The sequence below is a fragment of the Pelodiscus sinensis genome, unplaced genomic scaffold (assembly GCF_049634645.1).
Source record: "Pelodiscus sinensis isolate JC-2024 unplaced genomic scaffold, ASM4963464v1 ctg77, whole genome shotgun sequence".
Lineage (NCBI taxonomy): Eukaryota > Metazoa > Chordata > Testudines > Trionychidae > Pelodiscus > Pelodiscus sinensis.
In genome coordinates, this window is record NW_027465809.1 from 505,725 (window position 1) to 520,818 (window position 15,094).

A 15,094-nucleotide genomic window follows, 5' to 3' on the forward strand; every position below is an offset into this window, starting at 1 on the left:
CCAAATGGAGTGCTTTGAATTACCGTCCGCATGTGCGGCACATGGTCCAAAACACACTCCTTTCTGGTGAGAAAGAAATCGCAGAAAAGTGGAGGTTTTTTGCAAAAATCATTTACTTGGATTCAGTTGTTTGGCTGGAAGGGGACAAGCGAGTAGAGAGCAGGGACACAGGATGCTGCTTGTCTTCCCTCCTCTCCCACCACCGCCTCGGTAGCAGCAAAGGGGGGGGGAACCGGGAGCCAGTGCTATGGAGAGCCCCTTGCACCTGTCCCCCTGCTCCTCCCTCCTGTGCACTGCTGATAGAGAGGCGGTAGCGCAGAGGGTGAGGGGGGCAGACAGGAGCCGGTACCTGCGCAAAGCTTTCAAGCCAGCTCCCCTCACGTGTCAGCTATCCGAGGCGGCGGGGCGGGGGTCGCCAGGGCTCACTGCAGATGGAGGCAGCTGCATGAGATGCCGGGGCAGCGTCAAAGGAAGCAGTCCATGCTGATGGGTGGCTTCTTGGGAGTGCAATGGCTGCCGGCCCCACCTCTGGAGACTATCGAATAGCTGTGTAACTGATAATATTTTGTGCGGTTACACAACTATTCAGTTCATCGCTGTCTAACGTCCCCTCTTGCCTAGCAGTTAGTGCGAGCGGGGGCTTTTCGATTGGGCAGGGGAAGGCTTTTCTCTCAACCCCCTCTTTCCTCCCTCCCTTAGCTACCCCCAGCACTACCTGCATCCCTGTAATGGACAGGAGGAGTGCTGACCAGCACCGGGGAACCAAGGGGTTAAACTCCGGTAGCTAGTGAAGGTGCTGGCCAGGGGGCCTGGAGAAACACTCCAGATAGTGGGTTGAAATTTGAACTGGCTCTAGGTTCCCTGCCTGCTCTCTCTGTGTGGGAAAGAGAAACCAGGAGTTGGGAGGCACAGGGTGATTTAAATCCAGGCAGGACTGCCATGTCCCTGAGGAATTCGGAGCATGAGAGTGGACTGAACGGAGAGGAGACTGGAAGTAGGTAACGGGAACAAAGTGGATCCAGTTGCATTCAGGTTATTTTCTGTTTATTTCGTGGTTTGGTTTGGTTTGAACTGCTCTGTTGGAATCTAGGCCTCCCCTCCCCTTTTACCATCTAACCCTTGTTTCCCGAGACTGTTCTCTGTGTTTGATTTTGCTTTCCACAGTTGCTCTGTCAGGTTGAGCGTCCAAGTCCAAGGAGGGGTTGAGGGACGGGGGTGCTTGGCACTGACAGGGCAGGACGGGGTGAGGGGTCAGGGGGGTGCTTGGCACTGGGGGGGCAGGAGGGGTGAGGGGCGGGGCCAGGGGTGCCTGGCACTGGGGGGCAGGGCCACCGCGCAGGAAAGCTCAGGGGTAGGCGGTGCTGGCTGGGCGGGGAAAGTTCCAGGGCGTTCACGCTGACGAGGCAGTGGTGCGGGCGGGCGCTGTGCAGGTGCACTTGCTTTCCTGTTGGAAGGTGAGTGGCGCGGTTGTTTACCTGACCTGGTGGCGGGCGGCTGCCCCATTGTGCCACAGCGAGACTGTCCCTGCTGGGGCAGCCTCGCCCCACCTCCAGCTGCTATTGGGGCTTCTGTTTGTTTCTGTTCATACAATTTGCTGCAGTTTTCCATCCACGGAGGACCTGCATGAAGCTGGTCCAACCAGTGATATGGGGGTAGATTTTTAAGAGTAAGAGGTTTTGTTTTTAAAGCAGGGGTGAGGAACGTAATACCCGGGGACTGGATGCAGCCCCCAGCTCACATGAGTCTGGCCCTCGAGCCTCAAGGTTTCCACAAAAAGATTGGAGCAAACAAAATCTGCTAGCCTGCCCCGCCCCCCCTCCTCACAGGATCCAGTGTGTGAGGGGAATGTGGGGAGCGTCTTTCTCCTTCTCAGTTGGGGGCCATGATAATGAGGGTGGTGGGGTTGGGGATTTTTTTTTCTTCACACGTGTGTGCAGGGTTGGCAGGTGTCCAGTATTGAATCAGACAGCCCGGTATTTGCACCGACTGGGTACCATGACCAGAAGGTGCCCAGGTACGTGCTCCAATCGCGTCCACCGGGAACAGGGCCCGGAGTTGATTGGCTTCGGCGAACACTCAGCTGGCACCGGGTCTGCGAGTGGCAGACAGAGGGAGACACGGGGCCGGGCAGGACGGGTTCAGACTCGAGGCACCGGGCTGGGACTGGCACTGGGGTCGGGGGCTTCCTGTGGCAGCGCAGCCAGCGTAGCCCTCCAGTTCCGGGGGTGCACGGGGCAGAGGAAGGACACCAGAGACTGTGGCCGAGCAGCAATGGAGGCCGGAACCACTCTGACAAGGCGTGGCTCTGCTCCTTGCTTGGGCGGGGTGCAGGCCCTGACGTCACCGAGCGGGTCTGCCAAGAAATCCCACCCTGGGCGGGTAGAGGAGAAGGGAAGCTGTGCATGCTGGGAGATGTAGTCTTTCCCTACGCTGATAGGCTCCACAGGTCATTACGGCCCCCATGACACCACAGGAGCAGTAGGGTCTTCCAGACTGCGTTTCCCGTCAGCCCCTGTGGCCCCATAACTCCAGCGGAGTCGTGGCGTTTCCTGGCCTAAGTGCTGTGGTATTGGGGTGTGGCAGCGTAGGGAGGGGGCGGGGCACCCACCAGTGGCACTGCTCCCAAAGAGTCTCTCCCATCGTAGAGATGCCAGAGTGGTTCCCCCCCACCTTGCTAGGACCCAGGGCCTTGTCCCAGGCAGCGCCTCACCCCCTCGTGAGTAGAAGGTGAGACTTGGCCCCTCCTCCCTCCAGGGAGTGCTACTCCTGGGACAGGCTGTGTGCAGGGCAAGGCCTGTCCCAGGCTTCTCCCCCCAGGGCTGGGCTGTGAGTCCCTGCCTTTGGCAGAGGGGAGCTGTTGCCAGCCCCCAGCATTTGCAGGGAGTGGGAGCCAGGGAGCCAGCGACTTGTGGGGAAGCAAAGGTGGAGGAGCTGGCAGGAGGCTCGGAGGGCAGTGAGGGAGGAAGAGCAGAGGGGGAGGGGGAACAGAGTTGCAGGGAGCCCCGCCTTAGGAACAGCTGTACCCTGGCTCTGGCTCTGGCTCTGGCTCTGGCTCTGGCTCTGGCAGCCGCCTGCCAGGCAGCCAGCCCTGGGAACAGTGGAGCAGCCATCATGTGGGTCTGGCTGCAGCTCCAGCCCTGGGGCAGAAGTCCTGGCCCAGGCCACTCCTGGTGGAAAGTCTTAGAGGAAACCCTGCCCTGGACGCAGAGTTGAGGGTGGGCTCGGGTTGCTCCCAATCCCCTACTGGGGACATGACTGGACAGTTACCGCGGGATCCCTGGCAGAGGGGAGCACAGATCAAGACGTGGCTGCAGGGCTGTGTGGTGAAGATGCGCGCACAGTCCCTGGAGCGATGTGGTACCAAGAGCAGACATCACGGTGGGCGAGGAAATGTTGGGAGCAGGGTACGGACCTACAGAGCTCATCCCCACGAACTCCAGCTAGAGGCACCACAGCAGCAAGAGGAGCCCAGTCCTGCGTGCGCTTCCAAAGGCTACGTCTGCACTGCAGCGCTATGTCGGGACACCGCAGGTACCTGAATGAGCCGTTCCCCGTCTTTCGGGCGCACCCGCTAATTGGAAATAGAGTGGGCTTGCTGTTCCGACATCCCTGCAAACCTCATTCCACGAGGAGTGAGGAGTGACTTAGTGTGAAATAGGGCTTGTGGACTGCACCAAAATTCGAAATAAGCTTTTTCAAAATTGACTCGAAATGAGCTCAAATTGCGTAGCTCATTTCCAGTTCCGAGTGCAGCGTAGACGCACCCAAAGTGTCCACAGGATGATCCTTGTGGCTCTCTGGTCTGGCTTCCCGTCTGGTGCTGTGCCTGTGCTGGGCTGAGTCCTCCTTTCTTAGTTTTTCAGTTCCCAGTGATGTGAGGTAGATGAGACCTTGGCAAACCCGCAGGAGAGAGAAGGAAAAGGAGCAGGCCCCTGAGCCCCTCCCAGAGGAATGAAAACAAATAGCTAAGGAGGGAAGGGAAATGGACATTTGCTTAAGTGTGGAGAGAGGACGGGGAGGGGGGTGACAAGTTCGGTTAAGCTGTTCCCTGATGAGCCTCGTCCAGTGGTTCCAGTTAACCGGTGGGGCTGGAGCAGCTTCCCGCCCCCCCATAGACTTCACTCTCACAGGGCACCCTGCACTGCAATCAGAGAGCCTCCAGCCTATCCCCCCACCCCTGTTAATGAGTTAACCAGTTAACAAATTAAACAGCATTTTACATCCCTCATTCCAGCTGGCCTCAAAGATCAAACGGACGGTCTCCTAGGGTCTCTGCAGGTGCCCCTTTGCCCCATCTCTCTACAGAGATCTCACAGCAGGGGCCGGGTACTAAGGGCAGCAAGCAGTTGGTTGAATCACGGAAAAGAAGGGATATAAGGGTGAGACCCTCTGGCCCGGAGGTAGGGCGTCCGGGCAGCCAAAGGTGTCGCGGAGAACCCCCATCTATCAGACTGGGCTTCCCCTCCATGCTTGCAGAGCTGAGCAGCTAAAATGGTTAGAACGTGTGTGTGTGTGTGGGTGTGTGTGTGTGTGTGTGAGTGTGAGAGAGAGAGAGACAGACCGACCGACCGACCGCTACTGGGAGTCAATTGTGACAGCAGCTGTTTGTGACGTCACACTGGCCCCGCCCCCGGGGCTGCAGAAACATCAAGTAGCCGGTGAGACTACACGGCTACGTCTAGACTGGCATGATTTTCCGCACATGCTTTTAACGGAAAAGTTTGTAGATTGTCATGTCATGTCTGGTGTGTCTGGTATTTTTGTTGAAACCATCTGGCAACCCTAGCTCTGCTCCTTGCTTGGGTGGGGTGGCCCCTGCCTCTGTGGCAGTCTCTGTGGATGTCACAGGGAGCAGGTTCGCCAGGAAATCCCACCCTAGGCGGGCGGAGGAGAAGCAATGACACAGTTCATGCAAGGAAATGAGAGAGCCTCCACCGGCCACTGCGGCCTCGTGGCACCATAGGAGTGGTAGCAGCTTCCGGACTGCGCCACCCGGCCCCAAGGGAGTTCCTGCGGGAGGCGGCAGGAAAGTCAGAGCGTGCCTGCCTGGATCTCAGCCCTTGGGCACCCGAGTGTGCACCCCGCCCGGCCGAGCCTCTCCCTTGTAGCTCCGCCCCCAGCGCTGCGCCCGCTGCCTCGTGACTCGGTTTGGTGCGAAGCTGCCGCTGCCCGCTACGAACAGCAGCGCACTGCTAGTGACGTCATTGCCCAGGCGCGATGCATGCAAATGATGGAATGTGGGGCACATTCTATCGGCTCCCATCAGGCTGGAGCACTGAATGGTCCAGCGAGTGACACGTGGGTTTGTGTTGCACACAGATGGGTCGCAGGCTCCGTCATTAATGGCAGGGGCGTTGTCTGGTCTGGGGGCGGGGCTATTGACTCACAGGAACTCAGCTGGGACGCAGAAGTGAGCAGCAGGAAACTCCTTGGGGTCTCCGGAAAACCCTCGCGCGGCCCCTCTGTCTACGTCTACACTGGCGTCATCTTGTGCAAAAACTCATCCAGAAGAGTTACAGGCTGGGGACCAACCAGCTAAGTAGCAGTTCTGTAGAAAAGGACCTGGGGGTTACAGGGAATGAGAAGCTGGTTATGAGTCAACAGTGTGCCCTTGTAGCCAAGAAGGCTAATGGCATATTAGGGTGCATTAAGAGGAGCATTGCCAGCAGATCCAGAGATGTCATCGTTTCCCTTTATTCGGCTTTGGTGAGGCCACATCTGGAGTATTGTGTCCAGTTCTGGACCCCCACTACATAAAGGATGTGGACGCATTGGAGAGGGTCCAGCGGAAGGCAACCAAAATGATTAGGAGGCTGGAGCATATGACCTACGAGGAGAGGCTGAGGGAGTTGGGTCTGTTTAGTCTGCAGAAGAGAAGAGTGAGGGGGGATTTGATAGCAGCCTTCAACTTCCTGAAGGGAGGTTCCAAAGAAGATGGAGAGAGGCTGTTCTCAGTGGTGACAGATGGCGGAACAAGGAGCAATGGGCTCAAGTTGTGGTGGGAGAGGTCTAGGTTGTATATTAGGAAAAACTCTTTCCCTAGGAGGGTGGTGAAGCACTGGAATGGGTTACCTAGGGAAGTAGTGGAGTCTCCATCCCTAGAGGTGTTTAAGTGTCGGCTTGACACAGCCCTGGCCGGGTTGATTTTGTTGGGATTGGTCCTGCCTAGCGCAGGGGGCAGGACTTGACCTTCTGAGGTCTCTTCCAGCTCTGTGGTTCTAGGATTCTGAGAGAGCGTCTGCACTGGCCTGGGCTTTTGCGCAAGAGCATCCGTGCCAGTGTGGACGCTCTCTTGCGCAAGAAAGCTCTGCTGGACATTTTAACCATCGGCCTTTCTTGCGCTAGAAATTCCTGGTGCCTGTCCGCACTGGCCTGTGCCGGAAGGGCTCTTGCGCAAGAGGCTTCTTCCTGAGCAGGAGCATCCTAGTTCTTGCGCCAGGAGCCCTGGTTGTACACAGGAGAAGGTCAGTTTCCTTGCGCAAGCACACACGGCCAGTGTAGACAGGCAGCAAGTTTCCGCGCAAGAGCGGCCGCTTTGGCGCGAGATGGCGCCAGTGCAGACACAGCCTCAGTGTTTTCAAACCGGACGCAGCCGAGGCAGCCCCCCCCAACCCGCCTCACGCTGCCCCGCTGCACTTTGTAAGGCAGCAGCAGCATCTGCCTGTCCCACACAAGCCCGCTGGGCAGTTCGGTGGGGGTGGGGGGAGCGGGGAGGGGTTGCCGCGCGGTCTCCTCTCCCGCGGGGGGGGGGGGGGGGCGGGGCATCAGCTGCGGACGGTGGCGTCTCTGAGGCAGGAGCCCCGCCCAGCTACGGGAGGGGGGAGGTAGCCGCAGTGGCTTGTGGGAAACTGAGTGCCCCAGTCCACAGCTCCCATGTTCGTTTGGGCGAGTTCAGCGGAAGTGACATCACAGTGCGGCCATTGACAGGGGGCGACGGGGTTGGTCTCGCGCGCGTGTCACGCCCAGCGACTGCGATGCATCCTGGGAGTTGTAGTTCTCATAGTGCAGCCTCACGGGGCATCTCTCAGTCCGCCCCGCCTCGCCCGTCATAGCCCCGCCCAGCGTGTTCCAGCCTCTCCCCGCCACCAGCTGCATCACAGGCCGCCCCCGCAGCGCTACTCAGGCCCCGCCCCTGTCTGCCCCCGCCCCGTGCCGCGGTCCTCAGGCCCCCCCCTGCACAGCCCCCCCCCCGAGCTGCACCCCCTCCCCCATCCCCAGTCCATTCTACACCCCCCGCCCGACCTGCACCCCCTTCCTCCGCCCCCAGCCCATTCCAGACCGTCAGTCCAACGGCCCCCCCACTCCCTCTGCCTCAGCCCAACCCACCCCCCTTTACCCCACCCCCAATCCATCACACCCCCAGTCCAACAGCACCCCCACTCCCTCTGCCTCAGCCTAACCCCCCCTTACCCGTCCCCCAATCCATCACACCCCCAGTCCAACAGCACCCCCACTCCCTCTGCCTCAGCCCAACCCACCCCCCTTTACCCCACCCCCAATCCATCACACCCCCAGTCCAAGAGCACCCCCACTCCCTCTGCCTCAGCCTAACCCCCCCTTACCCGTCCCCCAATCCATCACACCCCCAGTCCAACAGCACCCCCACTCCCTCTGCCTCAGCCTAACCCCCCCTTACCCATCCCTCAATCCATCACACCCCCAGTCCAACGGCCCCCCCACTCCCTCTGCCTCAGCCCAACCCCCCCTTACCCGTCCCCCAATCCATCACACCCCCAGTCCAACGGCACCCCCACTCCCTCTGCCTCAGCCCAACCCCCCCCTTACCCGTCCCCCAATCCACACCCCAGTCCAACGGCCCCCCCACTCCCTCTGCCTCAGCCCAACCCCCCCACCCGTCCCCCAATCCATCACACCCCCAGTCCAACAGCACCCCCACTCCCTCTACCTCAGCCCAACCCACCCCCCTTTACCCCACCCCCAATCCATCACACCCCCAGTCCAACAGCACCCCCACTCCCTCTGCCTCAGCCCAACCCCCCCTTACCCGTCCCCCAATCCATCACACCCCCAGTCCAACGGCACCCCCACTCCCTCTGCCTCAGCCCAACCCCCCCCTCTTACCCGTCCCCCAATCCACACCCCAGTCCAACGGCCCCCCCACTCCCTCTGCCTCAGCCCAACCCCCCCACCCGTCCCCCAATCCATCACACCCCCAGTCCAACAGCACCCCCACTCCCTCTACCTCAGCCCAACCCACCCCCCCTTACCCCACCCCCAATCCATCACACCCCCAGTCCAACCGCACCCCCACTCCCTCTACCTCAGCCCAACCCACCCCCCCTTACCCCACCCCCAGTCCATCACACCCCCAGTCCAACAGCACCCCCACTCCCTCTACCTCAGCCCAACCCACCCCCCTTACCCCACCCCCAATCCATCACACCCCCAGTCCAACAGCACCCCCACTCCCTCTTCCTCAGCCCAACCCCCCCTTACCCGTCCCCCAATCCACACCCCAGTCCAACAGCCCCCCCACTCCCTCTGCCTCAGCCCAACCCACCCCCCTTCACCTCACCCCCAATCCATCACACCCCCAGTCCAACGGCATCCCCACTCCTTCTACATCAGCCCAACCTGCCCCCCCCATTATCTGTGCTGCAGCCGACCCGGCACCTCCCTTCCCTCACTTCCCAAGTGCATTACAACACCCCCAAGTCAACCTTATCCCCCATGCGGGCCCGCCCTCGCCTCAACCATATTTTTATCCTTCAGGTCCCTCGGTTTCCTTCCTCTCCACAACGCCCAAACCAACATGTCCCCCCTAGCCCCTTTCTCCATTCATGGGGTCTATCGGTCCCCCATTTTGCTCCCTACAACACCACCAAGCTCACCCCAACCTGCGCCCTATTCCTTCCCATCCCCCATACGTGGGACCTCTCAGCTCCCTGTTAGCTTCCTTCCCAACCCACACACCCTCCTCGCACACCCCTATCTCACCAGGTCTGCATCCTACCAGCCTCCCTTCTTCCTTCCTTCCTAACCCACTCACCCTCCTCGCACACCCCTAACTCACCAGGTCTGCGACCTACCAGCCTCTCTTCTTCCTTCCTTCCCAACCCTCACACCCCTGTTTCGCCAGGCCTGGGACCTGTCAGCCTCTCTTATTCCTTCTTTCGCACCCTCAAGTTGCACTCCTACCCCCCTCAGTCCTCCTCCTTCCCAACACTGCCAGCCTGCCATATCCTTCCCTAATCTGCTCCCCGCCCCGGTTATCCCTCCATTCGTGGGATCCCTTAACCCCCAGCTCTCCCCAGTTCCAATTATTGTTCCCCATGAACTTGCTGAGTTGGCTTTGCCTGCCAACCTGGGGTCCTCAAACACTCCTCCATGCTCTCCTCCATCTCTGGAGCCTCTAAATCCCCCAAACTCTGTGCCCCTGGGATCCTTACATCTCTCCCCTCCACAGTGCAGCCCTCAATACCATGTATTCAAGGCAGTCATACTTAGGTAGAGACCAAAATAGGAAATGAACTTCACCACTGATCACCCCTTTGAGACTCTATTCTTTGCAGTGCTGCTGTCTCCCTCCACAGCACATGGGCAGGTCTGCTGGGTGAGCATCTCCATAGATGTAGTCTTGGGAGCCTTCAAAAAAGTAGGGGACAACTAGCAGTCGGTTTCATCACAGGCCATGAGCTTCCTTTTGGGTGCGAAGAATTCTGCTGGGTCTGCTCTGGAAAGAGACTATTTGGATGTTGGCTCAAAGCGCTCTTCTCCACTGGTATTTCTGCAGTGCCAGTGGGAGGGTAGAAGCCAGAGGCATACTTCATATGTGAGAAGCGGTTACGTGACATTACAGACTGAGATGCCAACATGTTCACTTTTCCTAAAGTGCTGGATTCAGAACCAGGGGAAAAAGTCAACTATTGGAGACTCCTCCAGTTCTGCGATAAAGGGAGAGAGAAAATGAGACTATGAGCAAAATTAATGCAAGTCAAGAGCTATTCCAGGTGAGCATCTCCATGGGTTAAGGGCTCAGGAGCTAACAGGAATTCTGCAGGTACGCCAGTCGTGCAAGGGAGAGCAGTGGTGTGTCCTGGCTGTGTCCTGGCTGACTGACTCAGTGTCCTTGTAGTGGGCCAGATACAGAGGGCAGAGGGGAAAGGGCTAAAGGATAGAATTCCCGCAGTTAGGGACCGTAGTGAGGGAGAGCTCATGCTGGGTTTTCATTGTTCCGCGCTTGCAGAGGAATCAGTGCAGGGCCATGGCCAGAGAAGAAACCATCCGAGATGGACTTGAGCTGCCTGGACGTGATTCTCGGAAGACATGACGGGTCCTCAGCGTTCGGCCTTCTCATGGCTCTGTGTGAGTAGGAGATGCGTGCTTTGAAGTCTTCAAGCGTCCTGGCAGTATGTTTCTTCTGAGGCAGAGAGCTTCCTGCTGGGGCACGGAGCCTGGTGGCTTGGGGACTGGTGAAGGGGCAGTAGGCGGTTCAACAGAGTGTGGATAGAGATTCAAGGCCTCCTTTCTCTCCACGTTCCTGTAGTGGCAACGGGAGGGGATGGCCGATGGTGGGAGGCTGCGGTGCGATGGTGGGAGGAGAAGCGATGCCGCGTCCTTGCGGACTGAAACGCTAAGTTGTTTGTTTGTTTTTTCCCCTCTGCTGTGTTGGGTAGCGAGCGATAAGAAGTCAACCCTCCCGGTGTCCTCCCGTCTGGGGATGGAACGGAAACTAGAACAGCGAGCTCGGGAGCTTGGTCGAAGCGAGGCGAGAACCGTCCGGCTGGGAGCGGAGCAGCCATCGCTGACAGGGAGATAAGTGTCGGGTCTTTAAATCTCTCAGCTTACGGCCCACTCGGGTCTAGGAAGGGAAGTCACGTTTGCTTAGACAGCGAGTCCGAGCGGAGGTTCCCGAGGTGGGAGGCTGCTGTGTGTTATAGGGGAGGAGAAGAGATGCCGCGTCCTTGCGGACTGAAACGCTAAGTTGTTTGTTTGGTTTTCCCCCTTTGTTGGGTTGGGTAGCGAGAGATAAGAAGTCACCCGTCCCGGTGTCCTCCTATCTGGGGATGTAACGAAAATGAGAACAGTGAGCATGAGACTTTGGTCGAAGCGAGGCAAGAACCGTCCAAGGGAGAGCATTGGTGAGTCATGGCTGACTGACTCAGTGTTCTTGTAGAGGGCCCAATACAGAGGGCAGAGGGGAAAGGGTTAAAGGATAGAATTCCCGCAGCCACAGAGCTTAGTGAGTGTGAGGGCTCTCCGGTCACGCTCCTAGGGGGGTTTCTGGCTTCACACTCAGGTTGAGCTGCTGGGGGGGGGGGTCTCTGGCACCTCTCTCAGGTCATGCAGCTGGGGGGAGAGTCTCTGGCGCCGCTCTCGGGTCGCGCTGCTGCTGGGGGTGGTCTCTGGCTCCGCTCTCAGGTGGTGCTGCTGCTGGGGGGGGGTCTCTGGCGCTGCTCTCAGGTCTCGCTGCTGGGGGGGGTCTCTGGCGCCGCTCTCGGGTCGTGCTGTTGGGGGGGGTCTCTGGCTCCGCCCTCAGGTCGCGCTGCTGCTGGGGGGGTCTCTGGCGCCACTCTCGGGTCGTGCTGTTGGGGGGGGTCTCTGGCGCCGCTCTCGGGTTGCGCTGCTGGGGGTGGTCTCTGGCTCCGCTCTCAGGTGGCGCTGCTGCTGGGGGGGGGTCTCTGGCGCTGCTCCCAGGTCTCGCTGCTGGGGGGGGTCTCTGGCGCCGCCCTCAGGTCACGCTGCTGCTGGGGGGGTCTCTGGCGCCACTCTCGGGTCGTGCTGTTGGGGGGGGTCTCTGGCGCCGCTCTCGGGTTGCGCTGCTGGGGGGGTGGTCTCTAGCGCTGCTCTCGGGTCTCGCTGCTTGAGGGGGTCTCTGGCGCTGCTCTCAGGTCGTACATCCGGGGTGGTCTCTGGCGCCGCTTTCAGGTCGTGCAGCCGGGAGAGGTCTCTGGCGCTGCTCTTGGATCTCGCTGCTGGGAGGAGTCTCTGGCGCCGCTCTCAGGTCGCGCTGCTGGGGGTGGGTCTCTGGCGTCGTTCTCCGGTCGCGCTGCTGGAGGGGGTCTCTGGCACCGCTTTCGGGTGATGCCAGGGGGGTGTCTGTGGTTCAGCTCTCAGGTCGCGCTGCTGTGGGGGTCTCTGGCGCAGCTCTTTGGTGGTGCTGCTCGGGGGGGTCTCTGGTGACGCTCTCGGGTCGCGCTGCTTAGGGGGGTGGTCTCTGGCTCCACTCTCGGGTCGCGCTGCTGGGAGAGGTCTCGGGGTCCACTCTCGGGTTGTGCTGCTGGGGGGGGGGTCTCTGGCTCCACTCTCGGGTCGCGCTGCTGGGAGAGGTCTCGGGGTCCACTCTCGGGTTGTGCTGCTGGGGGGGGGGGTCTCTGGCTCCACTCTCGGGTCGCGCTGCTGGGAGAGGTCTCGGGGTCCACTCTCGGGTTGTGCTGCTGGGGGGGGGGTCTCTGGCGCCGCTCTCGGGTCGCGCTGCTGGGAGAGGTCTCGGGGTCCACTCTCGGGTTGTGCTGCTGGGGGGGGGGGTCTCTGGCGCCGCTCTCGGGTCGCGCTGCTGGGAGAGGTCTCGGGGTCCACTCTCGGGTTGTGCTGCTGGGGGGGGGTCTCTGGCGCCGCTCTCGGGTCGCGCTGCTGGGAGAGGTCTCGGGGTCCACTCTCGGGTTGTGCTGCTGGGGGGGGGGGGTCTCTGGCTCCACTCTCGGGTCGCGCTGCTGGGAGAGGTCTCGGGGTCCACTCTCGGGTTGTGCTGCTGGGGGGGGGGTCTCTGGCGCCGCTCTCGGGTCGCGCTGCTGGGAGAGGTCTCGGGGTCCACTCTCGGGTTGTGCTGCTGGGGGGGGGGTCTCTGGCTCCACTCTCGGGTCGCGCTGCTGGGAGGGGTCTCGGGATCCACTCTCGGGTTGTGCTGCTGGGGGGGACTTTGGCTCCACTCTCGGGTCGCGCTGCTGCGGGGGGGGTCTCTGGCGCCACTCTCTGGTCGCGCTGCTGGGGGGGGTCTCTGGTGCTGCTCTCGGGTCTCACTGCTGGGGGGGGGTCTCTGTCGCATCTCTCGGGTCTCACTGCTGGGGGGGGTCTCTGGCTCCGCTCTCGCGTTATGCTGCTTTGGGGGGGTCTCTGGCGTTATTCTCGGGTCGCGCTGCTCGGGGGGAGACTCTGGCGTTGCTCTTGGGTGATGCTGCTGGGGGGGGTCTTTTGCGCCGCTCTCGTGTCTCTCTGCCAGGGGGATCTCTGGGGCTGCTCTCCGGTCACGCTGCTGGGGGAGTTTCTCGTGCAACTTTTGGGTGACACTGCTGGGGGGGTCTTTGGCGCCGCTCTCGGGTCACGCTGCTGTGGGGGGACTCTGGCGCAGCTCTCGGGTCGCACTGCTTGGGGAGAGACCCTGGCATCGCTCTCGGGTGATGCTGCTGGGGGGTGTCTCTGGTTTCACTCTCAGGTCGCGCTGCTGGGGGGGTCTCTGGCGCCGCTCTCGGGTCGCGCTGCTGGGGGGGTCTCTGGCGCCGCTCTCGGGTCGCACTGCTTGGGGAGGACCCTGGTGTCGCTCTCGGGTCACGCTGCTGGGGGGGGGGTCTCTTGCGCCACTCTCGGGTGATCCTACTGGGGGGGTTTCTGGCATCACTTTTGGGTTGCGCTGCTGGGGGGAGTCTCTGATGCCGCTCTCAGGTTGCGCTGCTGGGGGGGATCTGTGACGCCACTCTCAGGTCGTGCTGCTGGGGGGGGGGGTCTCCGGCGCCACTCTCGGGTCTTCCTGCTGGGGGGCTCTCTGGCGCCGCCCTCGAGTCGCGGTGCTGGGGGGGGTGTCTGGGGACGCTCTCCGGTGGGGCTGCTGGGGGGGTCTGTGGCTCTGCTTTCAGGTCGCACTGCTGGGGGGGAGGTGGTCTCTGGCACCGCTCTCCGCTTGTGCTGCTGTGAGGGGTCTCTGGCGCCGATCTCCGGACACTGCTGCGGGGGTGTAGCCAGACACAAAACCCCATCTTGTTTTTCCACGAGCCCCATCTTGTTCCCCCCCCCCCCCCCCCCCCAGAGCAAGAGAAAGGCAGTCAGCCTTTGATGCCCTGGGAACACAGGTTTGCTGCCTGTCCCTGACTCTACCATAAACAGAAACCAGACAGTAAATGGGCTAGCTGACGACCCGGGGCCTCCCGTCGCCCTGATGGCTAGTACCAGTAATTGACACGCCTGCACTGTCCCAGGAGAGGAATCTTTGCCCATCACATACCAGAGGTGCCCATTGTCTGCATTTTCCCAGGTGTAAATTATGCTTTGCACCCTTCGTGGGAAACTTGGCATTCAAAGCCATTTTTCCTAATTGGCCACTTGAAACCAGGAAGAAGCCTTCATGACCCAAGGGGTATAAAAGGGGTTCAGCAGCCCACCCCATTTGAGCTCCAATCATCTATACCTGCTGGCAGGTATTGATTGTCTCTCGAGGTCTGTGGGACGCCCAACCTCGCCCTACTTCTTCCCGAGGGATTGAGAGAAAGACGCTGGCCACGCCAAGTCTGGAACGCAGGGGTGAGAATATATATACCTGCTATGTGTCTATTTTGCATGCATTTAATAAGAGCTCAGAGAACCAAAAGGGTTTCATGGTACCTGTAAGTGACTTATTAGTGTAATTTCTGTCCTGTCCTTTGTAGTGTCTGTGTTATCTGTAACACAGCAGTAGCATTTAACAGCTAAGTTTACCCTGTAACAATAAAATAGTAACTGTTTAAGCTTTAACCTGACTCCTTCAGTTGCTGTAACAGAACCAAGCACAATTTAAAAGAACTTCAGCCGGTCATAAGGGACTCATTGCCCTGACCGTCGGCTGACAGAATTGGCGTAGTCGGCAGGATTGTGCTACTGGTTCACATACAGCAACATGAAGCCTGTCATGATAGACATGGATTTTAGTGGTATAGAGAAAGGGTTTGCCCAGGAAGGTTGGGGCAACCCAAAATGGGATAGAGAAATGTTAGAAAAGGATTGGGGAAATTCTGAGGAGTTGTGGGTGCAGTTCTGTAAGTATAGAACTGCCTGCAAGCTAAAGAATGGGACAAAGCCTGAGTCTGTGGAAAGGAGCCACTTTCCATTTAGCAAGGAAAACAGGATCAGGCCCAGACAAGCAGGCAGGTAACAGATAAGATTGAAA